Source organism: Raphanus sativus, chromosome 6 (assembly GCF_000801105.2).
Source record: "Raphanus sativus cultivar WK10039 chromosome 6, ASM80110v3, whole genome shotgun sequence".
NCBI lineage: Eukaryota > Viridiplantae > Streptophyta > Magnoliopsida > Brassicales > Brassicaceae > Raphanus > Raphanus sativus.
This window is the reverse complement of record NC_079516.1, coordinates 11,185,739-11,199,765: the sequence shown is the minus strand read 5'-3', so window position 1 is coordinate 11,199,765 and position 14,027 is coordinate 11,185,739. Positions and strand designations below refer to the sequence as shown.

Here is a 14,027-nt window from a genome sequence, read left to right as displayed (position 1 = left end):
CACACATCAAAATCAATTCATATAACATATAAATAAAATATAAAATAATGTATTAAGAAATTATTAGTATAACGCTTTCATAATATAAGTCCAATTAGTTATAAATATTATATTTTTATATGATACACTGTGATATAATAGACGATTAAATCACAAAATATAATTATTCAAATTAATAAATAAAATTGTTGTTTTAACATTTTATATTAACAATTATGTAATACATATATATATATATATATATATATATATATATATATATATATATATATATATATATATATATATTATCATGAATTCAAGCGCAGTAAGACTTTCTTTCCTACCTTTAAGATCCGACATATTACGAGTGCACATAATCTAGTGACGGACAAGATGTCACGAGGTGCTACGAATTCCCCTTCTGCTATGTTCTATGTCGATTCTATGCCGCCGGTCTGGTTCTCTGGACAGGACGTGCATAGCTGATAGTTTTAATTTCATTGTTGTCAAAAAAAAATCATTAGTACAAATAAAAATACTTTATTCATAAATTATTAGTATAATGCCTTTATAATATAAGTCCAATTAGTTATAAATATTAGATTTTTTATATGCTACACTTTGATATAGTCTAATCTATTAAAAGTGAACTACAAATAGTAATTAATCCTTAGTTTTGCACAAAAATTACAAATTTATGCCATTATCTTAAAAATACGTCGTTTTATACACTACTAAACCAGCCTATTTTTTCCCACTAAATCTTAACTAAAGATTCTAATCTCGTGAGATGGCCTTTAATATCTATAAAGCCTGTTATCTATATAATGATTAATAGTAATTAATTTGGTGATATTATATCATGTCTTATATTTACCTATATAAGGATGAAGGTAGCTGGTCCTATATATTTTTTACCTAAACGAAAGTTCAAAATAAATAAAAATATTAACTATGCGGCTATGCCGCCAAAAATTTTGCGTATATGTTTTTTTTTAATTAAAAAATAGTAAACATCATAAATTAGCACAACCAAATATGTAAACATCGTAAATCACGTATATTATTTTCAAAATATTGATATCAATAATGATTATTTAAACGAATATCTTGGTTATTATATTACTTAACAGCAAACTTTTTTTTTCAAACCAATGATTATTATTTTAGTTACAATATTATTTTAACGATCCAGCTCAAGTTATAATTATCATTTCATACTATTTTTGTTTGATGGAGGGGTAGATGCTCCGAAGCTTTCGGATTTCGGGGTTAAAGATTTCAATTTTATTTGGACATATAAATAAATTTTGGTTTGGATTCGGTTCAGATATTTGCCGGATTGAATCAGGTTCAGATAATCTATTTTAAATTATTTTTAAATTCACACATATATATATATTATATATTTTTAAAAAAATTCTCAAAATATAAAAGTAAAATAACACAAATTAAGAAAATGAAGGAAATATATGTATGTTGTTATTAAATACACCTCTTTGACCAATAGTATTTGAGATAAATAAAATTATTTATAAAATTAATGCAGTTTGCAATTAATTTTCAAATGAAAGTAAGTATAATTTTCATTGAAATTGTAAAGTGACACTTTTTGTGTAACAAGAAAAAAATATTAGAATGCCACTTATTATAAAACAGAGGGAGTAAATATTTAATGTTGGTAAATTTTTAGAAACATATATTAAATCATATTGAAAAGAATTAAATAATATACAAGTTAAATAGAACACCCGTGCGAAATCTAGTAACGATTAAATCACAAAATATAATTATTCAAAGTAATAAATAAAATTGTTGTTTGAAAATGTTATATTAACAATTATGTAATACATATTAATTTATATATATATAATATTATCATTAGTACAAAGAAATTTTTTAAAATTATAAAAAATATATTTATACAGCCACGGGTCAAGTATAAAAATAGCGCAAGTTTGTTTTTCTTTAACAAATTTATTTTAATTCCAAATATGTTTATATATTTTATGTATTTATAAATTTATTTTATTTGTTTTTAAGGGATGCTAAGATTTTGGAATTGGAAAAAATTATGACCCACCTCTATTTTATTTTAGTTAGGAATTGAAATTTATATCAAAATATTTTATTAAACTTTTAATTTTTGTTATAACTACAAATATTAATTTTCAATTTAAATTTATATTTAAATATTACAAATATATCATTTAGTATAAATAAAAAAACATAAAACATAAAATAAATACCCTCCAGTTGGACGGATCAGGATCTAGTATACATTAAAGAGATATTTTTAATTTAACTATTAATTAAATTAGAAAAAATTGGAAATATAGAAAATGTATTTAACATGTTTGTTCTTATAGAATTCATTAACTAAGATTACAGGTTCTTTCAAGATAGATTTTTTATCTCTATTTTACTTCTTAAATCACTTGTAGTTCGAATAATAGAATAATTTTTTGATGTAAAAAACAGATAATGTTAGTCGTTCACAACATGAAATGGAAAAATTAGCAACTACAAAATCCGTAGAAAATTATTGGATTCTCTTAATAAAACTCGTCAAAAACATTCCGATTGCTTAACAAAAAAATAACCTATCAAACAAATATGAAAAATTAGCGACTGACAAAAAAATACGATAATTTACAAATGGAAAATGTAATTGCAAGGTTCCGATGATTTTCACCATTAAAAATATCTGACAACCATTTCCATCAAAACATTTGATGGTCATAGACATGATTACATGAGGTATAATAATTACATGTTTAGGCATAACCATTCATATTTTTTTATTGGGTATGGGTTAGTAGTTATTGGACTGATTTTTGTGAATCAAGGAGTTTTTGATCAAGTAATATATGCAAGTCTTTCTGTTCAATTTTGTCAATTTTTATCAATTCCAGATCAATTTGAGTGTCAATTTTTAGAATTGTTTACTATACGAACTTTGAGCGACGAGCAACTCGAAATATTTGTATATCATTTGGGTACATATAAAACCTAAGTATCAAATTAATAATTTGGTCTATGATATTTTTTGCGTAAGTATGACACTTAGTTTTGGTATGTGACAAAAAAACTATCGCATGTATCTCGGATTAAATAACTTTGAGTCATGTTCGATAAGAAATACATTATGTGCTTGGAAGTTTGAATTGGGATGCCAAATTATCTTGGGAACCTTATGTTGAATTCTTATGTATGTATTGTGATATCTTCCATTTGGTTTAGGTTATAAATATTTGGTTGTGCATGTTTTTCTTGGATTATTACATGGATGATCAAGCAAATTTTGATGTGGACCGTGAAATTTTATGAGAACTCCTTGATCAGGATCAATATATTCATTGGCTTTAAATAACCAGTTCAGTGACACGAAAATCAGGAGTACAATTCAATTCACAAGTATATTAGAAATGCAAATATTATACAAAGAATATTTTGTATTCTATCACGATCCTGAAATCTGATCATCGGGACTACAAATAGTTAGACTGGACACGAAGTCTTGAAATAAAGCCGTTGGTATTCCCTTGGTAAATACGTCCGCGAATTGGAGTGATAAAGAAAAAAAAAAGAGAACTTTGACATGTCCAAGTGCTACTTTCTCTCGGAAAAATTGGATATGAATCTCGATGTGCTTTGTTCATTGATGCCGTAGCAGATTGCGAGCAAGGTAGACTGATATCACATTATCGCAGTAGACAAGTGATGCTTTCTTTAGAGGATATCCAAGCTCAAATAGGATATTTCTGATACATGTAAGTTCTGCAACTACAATAGTGACCCCTTTGTGTTCTGCTTCAGCGCTGGACCAAGAAACGGTTTGTTGCCATTTTGAGAACCACGATATAAGGTTTGAGCCTATTTATATGCAGCAACCTGAAGTTTACCTCGATGTATTAGGACACCCAGCCTAGTCTGCATTAGTATAAGCTACAACATCTAAGATTGAGATTTTATGAAGTTGCATACCGAATGTGTACGTGCTTTGGAGATAGCGAATTATTCTTTTAAGAGCTTGAATAAGAAGGAAGCAAGGATCATGCATGTAAATACACATTTAATGTACTGCATAGGCAATGTCAGGACACGTTCAAGTCGTTTGTATTAAGTAGCATCAGGTACTGCTTCACAGTCTATTGTAGACAACTTGGACTGCAGATCCACTGGTGTGGAAATGGGTGTACGTTCCTTCAAGCCTGTACGGTTGATGATGTCGTTGGCGTAGGCACTTTGACTTAGAAAAAATCCATCATTATGAACATTGCCTTGACGCCAAGAGAGTAATGAATTTTTCCTGAGTTAGACATTGGAAACTCGGTTTGTAGCTTGGAGACAATGAATGAAAGGAAGGCAGAGTCTAAAGCTGTGAGGATGATGTCGTCTGCATATAAGCAAGCTTGTTTCATTCGTTGAACATGAAGAGAGAGGCAGCACTTTTACTTCATCTGAAACCAAGGTTAATTAATAATAAAATTTGAAAATAGCCATGGAGGAAAGCGTTCTTGACTTTAAGCTAATGAATTGGCCAATCATTAGCAAGTGCCAATTCATTAGCAAGACTGACATCCAATAACGTACGTATAGTAGCAGGTTTGACCACTGGGATAAAGGTCGTTTATAAATGATCCCTTCCTCATGTGAATTCCCATTAGCAATGAACCTTGCCTTGTTCTTTCTAATAGTACCATTCCCAAAGTCTAGTTAGGATCCGAAAAGGCTTTTATCTGTTATTTGGGAATCTGTTATTTGGAATAGGTGAAACATTAATTAAGAGTAATGTGAGCGGTTTCTTTGGCTTTCTTACACCTGTTTTGCTTCTAGTTTGCATCAAGTTTTTTGGTGGTTCAATAGCAGGGACTATAGGCTGAGAGTTGGTTCGCTCGGAAGAACGTGATTGAAGTTGGTAAAGCAATTTTTGGCGAAGGCAAAGGAGTAGGAATGATCGGGATTGAAGTATTTTCTTGAAAACAAGGAAAGATCATTGTCATGCTCAAGAAAGAGATAACACTATGAAAATTTTGGTTCAGCATAAGGAAAGACGGTTTTGTCAAAGTAGACGTGTTTGGAGATGATAATTTTTCCTTGTTTTGAGATCAAGGCTGATATATCATGTATGAAGAGATGGATATCCTAGAAAGAGATACAGTGTTGAGCGAGGATCAAGTTTGTGAAGGTTTGAGTGGTTAAAGCTGGAAAAATAGAGGCACATGAAAGTTTTAAGTGATCATACTTTGGGCTTTTTTTTAAAAGAGAAGAGTGAATGAGATGTGATTTTTAATGGAAACTGATGGTATGATATTGAGTATGTAAACCACAAGAAAACGTTCAATAAGTCGGTTAAGGGGGTACATCACCGGAGTTCTGTCGGAGACCGGAGCATCAAAATTTGTAAGTAGATGAGACAAAGATTTAAGCTTTTGGGAATAGTTGAATCGTCATGTCTCCTATTTCTGTGGTACATAACTCGTTGTCGAATTGGATTGCCCAAGACTCTTTGTTCTTTCAAAACTGTTTCTCTATATGTATCCGTATATCACAAGTTTTTACACCAGTTTTGAAGGCGCTTCGGAAGAGCTTAGGGGCCACGGTATCATTGGAACCAAATCCCGACAAGACAAGAGAATGGCTCAATTAAGGCCCAATAACATAACATATCAAGCTATCTTTACATATGTTTTTGACCTCATCGTTAGTCATCAGGACATGATGCTGATATCACACTAGAAGAGAGAGATCGGAGCTCGTTCGAGGATAAGAAGGTTGAGGTAGAAAATATTCACTTGACATGTCTAAAGGAACAAACCGGAGATGTCAGAGCCAATAACAAACAAAGGAGGATATTGCGGTAACAACTAACAGAGGAGGAGTATAAAAGAAGGGGATAAGAGAGAAGAAGGGGACATGCATTCTAACCCTAGACACATTACACACTTGGCCTCAATCTCATTATCTATACACTTTCTCTTTAGATTCTAGTTTTTGTTCCACCTCATTCATTGTAACCATCATTGTACTTGAATCATATCTTATTAATAAAGTCCATTTTTGTCCTGGATTACATCGTTGTATTCTGAAGATATCGTGGTCTTCGTTATTTTCTTCCCAAGTCTTTACAAACAATCACTAACAAAGAATTAGTGTGGTTTTTAGAATCCACATTTTGCCGCTGTCTGTAGGGAAGAAAAACGAGAAACATCCTAAGAGTAGCCATAGTAAAAAATTTAAGAGTGTAAAATGAGGTGACTAAAAGCACAAAATGAAAAAGCTAAAGACAAGAAATAAAATGAAACAATTACCAAAAATCATTCCTCTAATAGACCTCGGAATGAAACTAACCCAAAAAAGCAGAAAATCTACAAGAAGCTCTTAGCAACCATAATTGACTACTGGCTACTATAGAAGTTGCTGATAGTTGTTTCTCTATATTTTGGGAGTTTTAATTAGGGTTCATATAAACCTATTTTATCACATTAAAGATATTTTATAAGAATTTTAAAAAAGTTTACTAACCGTGAAATTAATTTTATTATATTGTCAATTTCAATTCATTTTGAAAAATATAGGTAATTTTCTACAAGTTGTTCACCAATATTCTTAATATTAGTAAGGGAATGTGTTTTTAAAATATGAAAATGGTAGTTTCAATTTTTTCCTAAACTTAAAATTCTGTACAGATAAGACAGTGCATACCTAAGTTTTAACTTTGTTAAATAAGAATATATTTACTATATATGTGATTTCTGTCATATATATAGTTATTTTTATCTTGTGAGAGTTCTAAGAGCATTTCTAACTCATTGCTATTTTCACATCTATAATATTATTTAGAATTGAAATTGCTTCAACACACTTCAATTTCTTCCTCTATAATAGAGATATCTATTTTTCCTCTATTTATAGAGAAAGAAATAGAATTCCTCTATTTTCACTCTATATTTAGATATTCATATTTTAGAGAAATACATTAGAGCATATTTCATATGTATTATAGAGTTCCTCTATTTTAGAGGTGAAAATAACAAAATACATTGGAGATGGTATAAATGCATGTTTGATTATGTATTTATTTGTTTATTGATTTTGGTAACCTTTTATTATTCAACTAGATATGAGCCCGTTGCGTTGCAACGGGTTTTGTTTGATGTTTTGTTTGATGTTTTAGTTTAATAAAAACATAATAAAAATCATTTTATTATAGTTTTATGATTTTTCTGCATATGTTGTGTGAGATTTATTTTATAATTAAAAACTTTTTTCACACATAAGTTCAAGTTAATATCTGTATTTTATAATCATTGTTCATAGATCAATGTTGTAAATTTTGCAATTAGGATTAAAGAATATACTATACCCCTTGTTCAAAACTACGCGAGGCGCTAGTCGGGCGGCAACCTCGGGCCTAGCGAGTTATCAAAAAATCGGAGATTAATCGGGGTATACGCAGAAACTACGCGGGAATTAGTTTTATATTTTTTAATTATAAATATACGTATATATATTAAAACATGCGAAAACATAACGTTGAAACACCATAGTTCAGTGGTTTGTGATGTAATTGGTGTTGAAACAGGTGCGGGGTTCGATTGTAGGATGACTCATATTTTCTTTTTATTTATATAGCCGCGAGTTAAAAGAAAAAAAATTAAAACACATTTGCATTTGTACCACATCGACTAGTGATGACTACAAGGAGTCTTGAAGTCTCCTATAAATAGATAGAGAAGGTATAATTTTATTTTCAGACAATTGGGCATGTATTATGGCCCGCATTGATGTCTCAAAAGTTTAATAATTTTGGTTAAAAGTCGGTTTTGGTCCGCTTTTTAAGCGACTAATCGGTTTTTTATTGATTAATCGGGGTTCCGATTAATAGAGCCGAGTTGACCAAAATCGGGGCGGTGCCTCTCCGTCTAACGCCTAGTCGGCCGCCTATTCGGTTAGGCAGCCGCGTTTTAGAACATAGACTATACCTAAACGTTTAAACTCAACACAACCCAAAATAAGAAATTGAATGAAAGGTAAAAAGAAATCAAAGTCAAATACACCAATCGAGTCAAGGACAATATTATACATGTTCTTATGTACTAACTTAATGATTTATTAAATAAGTTTTAAAAAGTTTATTTTGGTAGGATTTTAAAAAAGGAAAAAAAATTATTTTACAAATCTCCTATTTAATTAAAATTAATAAATTAAATAAAAATTTTAAATACTCTTTTACATTTTTAGATTTTAGAAAAGGAAAATTTGTCGTATAACCTATTACAATTATATTCTCTTTAGAATTTCAGAAAAAAAATTTGCTATCAAATAATTATTTCTAGTTATTAATAAATAATCTTAAAATTGCTTTTGTTAACAATTTGTATCAATACCACTTTTACACTTCTTTCGTTAATTAAAGAATTTTTAATATTATGTTCATCATCACATACTCTCTTTAAATATTATAAAATATTTTTTTTACAATTCTCTTTTGGTTAGGACTTAGAAATATGATACAAATTTCTTCGGGGAAATTTCATAACTACACTTTGTGTAGTACCACAATTCAAGTTTACCACCACTTTAGGGACATTTTCACAAATACACTTTTCAGTAGTGTGAAAAATACTAAATTAACCCTACCCTATCTCTAACATATCACATCTCTCTATCGCTACTTTCTTCTCTCTGTCGAGACCATCGTTTCTCTTCTTCGAATCCGTCGTCGTCATCGTCGTCGTCGTCATCGAAAATCCTCGTCGTTGTCGTCGTCATCGAAACATCGTAGTCGTCGTCATCGAAAGTCATCGTCATCGTTCCGTTGAGATCTCCGACGAGCTAACACACGGATTCTCTCTCTCATGTAATCGTCATCTCATCCCTCTCTCACACACCGTGGATCAGATGTCGAATCCTTCTCCTGTTCAAGTTTCCCAGCTGGTATGCGTATATCTCCTTTCGATTTTGTGTATTTCTGAACGAAATCTGAAACAACGAACGTTAGTAAACATTTGCTTTTATCCAAAAGGCAAACAAGGTTGATTTGGAGTTCAAGTTGAGATTAAGTCTTTATAAATAAGAACGATTTAGCAATAGAGGAGTAGTGTATATTACTTCTAGTGTTGAGATGTAGTGTCTATTACTTGCAGTGTTGAGATTAAGATTTTGGAATAGCGAACACTGTATTTCTTACAGAATTATAATCCCTTATAAATCTGGATTTCTGGATATTGTTAAAAGTACAACTCGACGATTAATAAGTCTTTATAAAGAAGAATGATTTAGCAATAGAGAAGTAGTGTCTATTACTTCTAGTGTTGAGATGTAGTGTATATTACTTGCAGTGTTGAGATTAAGATTTTGGAATAGCGAACACTGCATTTTTTTATAGAATTATAATTCATTATAAATCTGGATTTCTGGATATTGTTAAAAGTACAACTCGACGATTTATAAGTCTTTATAAAGAAGAACGATTTAGCAATAGAGTAGTAGTGTCTATTACTTCTAGTGTTGACATGTAGTGTTTATTACTTGCAGTGTTGAGATGTTTATGTTTAGACCATTACTAAAAATATTAACAAACATAGTATTAAGGTTTGGGATTATGAAAGCACGAACATTGTTTTAATGATCCCACATCTTTTATATTGTTTATAGATCAATTTTAATTAGTATTTGAAGTTTGAAGATTGAAAATTTAGAAGAGATTGAAGGAGTTGTGGAAGTCGGAGCTCGCCGTATCTTCAGAAGCAAACAAGTGTTGATTGACGTGTTCCAAACAAGGCTTATCTCCTTGACGTGTGTCTCATCTCACCGCTTTCATTACGTTTTTATTTTCTTATGTTGACCTTTGTTCTGTTGCCCAAAAAATGTTGACCTCTGTTTCAATTTGGCCTTTTTTAAACTGTGCCAATCTATGTTTTTATGCCAATAAGAGTTTATAAAATCATTTATAAGACTTTATAAATCGTTTATAAGAATTTACAAATAATTTATAAGATTTTATAAATCCACATATAACTTATATGATATAAGGGTTTATAAAAATATTATTAGAGTTTAACAATCTTCATAATATAATTTATAAGAGTTAACAAATCATTTAGAAGAATTTACAAATCCTTACAACTATAAGTATATTTATAAGTGTTTATAATTTCTTATAAATCTTTGTAAATTATTTATAATTATTTATGAATCATTGATAAGAAATTAAAAAATATTTTTAATGGTTTGTAAAACCATTTACAAGAGTCTGAAGCGGTGGAGCCTTGCTTGCTGTCCGCATGTGCTATAGAATCTACCACGTATCATCATCTCTTTACAAAGCCTGCACGTGTTCTTTAGTTTTATAAAAATATTTAAAGTTATTTATAAGGATTTATAAAATCATTTATAAAGATTTGAAGAAACCCTTATATAATTATCTATGAGTATATAAATTCATTAATCATAGTTTATAAAGGTTTATAAAACAATTTATAATGATTTATAAACGTTTATAAACTGATTTATAATGGTTTACAAGTTATTTTTCTAAAGTCCCTCCAAAAGACAATCAACACAAAAAGGCAAATCTGATGAACTTGAGAATTCTTGTGAGGAATGTTAGGCAGAATGAGTATAATAAACTCAAAAATGATTTATAAACGTTTATAAACTGATTTATAATGTCTTACAAGTTAATTTTTCTAAAGTCCCTCCAAAAGATAATCAACACAAAAGGCAAATCTGGTGAAAGAGCCACGTCCTTCAACAAGAGATATATTTCATCAACCCTCTATGTAGACTGTACAGAGACCATGCTTGTGATCAGAATCAAACAATCTCATTTCAAGGTTTAGTTTTATAAATACTACTACGTACTTTAACTCTTGTGGATGGAGAATAGAATGTGAGAAGAACCAAGATCACAAATGAAGGAAGTGGAATCAGCAGCTTGTCCTCCCTAAGAGCTCCATCTACAAGAATAATAATATATTAAGAAGACAATTCTACAACTTTTATAAAGCTTTATAAATATGTAATTCTTTGATCGTACAAACCACGTTGTTGTTCAGAGTTCCTCTTGCTTCTTCAAACAACTCACCAACCTCGTCGATCTTCAAAATCTGAATGCAAGCCAATCACATATTGTTCCTACGAATCAGCACTCACTTTTAAAAACAAAATATATCAAATCGTTAATGCATAAACACTATGTTCGTTATGGCTATATTTATAAGGTTTTATAAATTTGAGGATGAAAATTTTCTTCAGAAAAAAAACTCCTTTTCTTTTCCCAGAAACACATCGCACATCGATTCTGAGAAATCAAAATAAAATTAATAAAATAGAACAAAAATCTCATCTATTATCTTGTCACCTTCGTTGACGTCGTGAGAGAGCTTGGTCAGTTCGTCGGATCTCGTCAAGTTTTTCAGGTTCGTCGAAAGGCTCGCTGGAAAAGTCGTCAGAGAGCTCGTCAGAAAAATCATGAGCGTCGTCTAATCTCGCCGGAAATCGTCAACGTCGTTAGATCTTGCCGGGAACTCGTCATCATCACCAAATCTCGCTGTAGCATCGTCGGATCTCGCCGCATCTTCTTCGCTGGATCTCACCGTACAACTCAGCGTCACATGATCGTTTTGATATCGCCGGAATTAGTCACCGGAGAGAGTTGGCGTCGAACTTTTTCACCGGAATATATGACGATGACGATGAGATTTGGAGAGGGGAAGAGAAGATAATATGTTGTGTATACGAGGGTATAGTAGTCTTTCATCTCATTAAAATTTAATGGTAAAGTTGGTTAGTGTATTTTTGAAAAGTGGTATAAGAAAAGTGGTATTTTTGGCAATTTCCCAATTTCTTTTGTTTATGATTTATTTTAGAAAAAGGGAAAAAAACTCTCAAATATTCTTTTACAGCTTTTAGGATTTTAGAAAAGGAAATTAATATTACTTAATATTTTACAATTATATTTCATCTAGGATTTATAAAAACAAAATTTCTATCAAATAATTATTTCCAGTTAATATTAATTATTTTTAAAAGATGGCATTTTCAAAATTCGTTTTTTTCAATATCACTAATGTTTTTTTTCAATTTGTATTGTTAATTAAATAGTTGTTAGTATCATGTTTATCATCAAATTTTTAAATTAAAAATTACTATTATTATTTTACAATTCTCTCCGGTTAGGATGTAAAAGAAAAAGAAAAAAAAATCTTAATTGGTTAAGATTAGAAAATAATTTTTTTTTAGAAATCTCTTTTATTTAAGATTTTATGAAAAAAATTATTTTCACATAATGTCAGTTTTGATTGACACATTCAAAATCTAAATTTTTAGTAATTGACACATGTCGCAATCATATCAGATGAAATGTTTTAAGTTATTTTTGCTTTATATTTTTTAACAAAGAATTATTAAAAATAAATTTAGTTAATTATAAGAAAAATAAGATTACTTTACCTTTACATTTTTATTTATACCTTTTTAAAATGGGAAAACTAATTATTTTATTAGTTTTTCCTTATGATTTTTATGCAACTATTTTATTTTTAATAGAAAAATATCTGTTTAATATATAATGTAAACAACAACATCAAAATTGAAAGTTATGTTATAATAAAATGTAATAATGATAATAAAATGTTGAGTTGTATCAAGAAATTAAAAGAAAATACTCAGGTAATACTTTTCATGTAAATACTATTGTGTTTTGTAAAAATAATATGTGGAAGCTTAAACCTAAATATAGATGTGAAATATTTGTAGCTATTTTTGGTTATAATTTTTAACATACAATTATCTATTAGAAAGGAAAGTTAGTTACTTATAAGAAAATAATAAGAGTACTTTTACAATTTTCTTTTAACTAGGCTTTTAAAAAGGAATAGTATTTACTATAAAGTTAGTTTTTCTCAATGTTTTCTATTAAATAATTGAAATTGTGGGATTTTACAATTCGTTTGTTTAACATTTTTTTAAAAAGTTGAATTTATCTTTTATAAATATCTATCTTTAGTGAGTTTAAGAATAAACATTATAAATTTTTTTTTAAAAGAGTTAACTTTCTAATACCTTTTTGCAATTATTATTTTTGTTTAGTTTTTTAAAAAAGGAAATTACTATCAAATATTTTATAATAAAGAATTTTAAAAGACTATGTAATAGTAAAATAATATATAATTATTCAAAATATATATACTAAAAATAATATTGAAGAAATAATTCTAAATTTTATCTAATAGAGAAAAGTAATTATAAAAATTATTTAATAGTAATCGTTTAGTAACTTTCATTTTTAAAAGACTTTTTCTTTTTTAAATCTCTATTAAATAATAAACAAAAGAGAATTATATCATATTTTTGATACATGTCACAATCTTAAAAATTTATTGACACATGTCACAATCATGTTTATTAGTAACTTTGAAGAACCAAACTTTATATAATAAGATTAGCTATGGATTCTGCATTTATTAATTTTGGTAACTTTTTATTATTCAATTAGCTATGGATTCTCCGTTTATAATTTTTTAGTTCATAGATGCTTTCGTCTTTAGGGCTGACACTATATATATATATACGTATGAACTAAAATCCATCGCACATCTCTACTCATAAAGCAGTATTCTTGTAATTTTCCAGTATTTTCTCTATCCGAAAACATGTCAACTTGTGTAAAGAATAGTTCTTTTTAGTTTTTAACTCGGCAATTTCCCTCTCTTTTCGATTTTTGCTTTTCTTATGTTCTTTTTTCATATAAATAATTCTCGTCATTACGTTGTTTCCAAGTTATGTCACCGCATACGTTAAGAATATGATGTTGTTGATTAAGGCTTCAGTATCTATATTATTAAAGTTGAAGTACAAAATCGGAGTGTTTGGAAACTTGAATAGGCCTATTGAAAAAATTTAGAGTCTTTGGTAACATGGATTGTAGTCTTTTTAAAAAAAAATGTTGTATGAAAACAAAATTAGTAGTGTTAAGCAAAAAAGTAATGAGCTTAAGTCATTAAGTCCATTATAAAAAAAATTGTCAATATATA

The 14,027-nt window shown here is 29.0% G+C and overlaps 1 long non-coding RNA gene across 2 annotated transcripts; it reads right to left on the bottom strand.

The window, feature by feature from the left end:
• Positions 1–8,780: 8,780 nt before the first annotated feature.
• LOC130496403 (uncharacterized) lies at positions 8,781–11,819 on the bottom strand. 2 transcript variants are annotated; one of them, XR_008935549.1, is made up of 4 exons: positions 11,354–11,819; positions 11,034–11,127; positions 10,855–10,949; positions 8,781–8,970 (listed from the first exon to the last, which is right to left on the bottom strand). It is a non-coding gene; the product is annotated as an uncharacterized LOC130496403 (long non-coding RNA). The 2 variants fall into 2 exon arrangements; XR_008935548.1 differs by lacking the exon at positions 8,781–8,970 and adding an exon at positions 10,660–10,777.
• Positions 11,820–14,027: the final 2,208 nt, after the last annotated feature.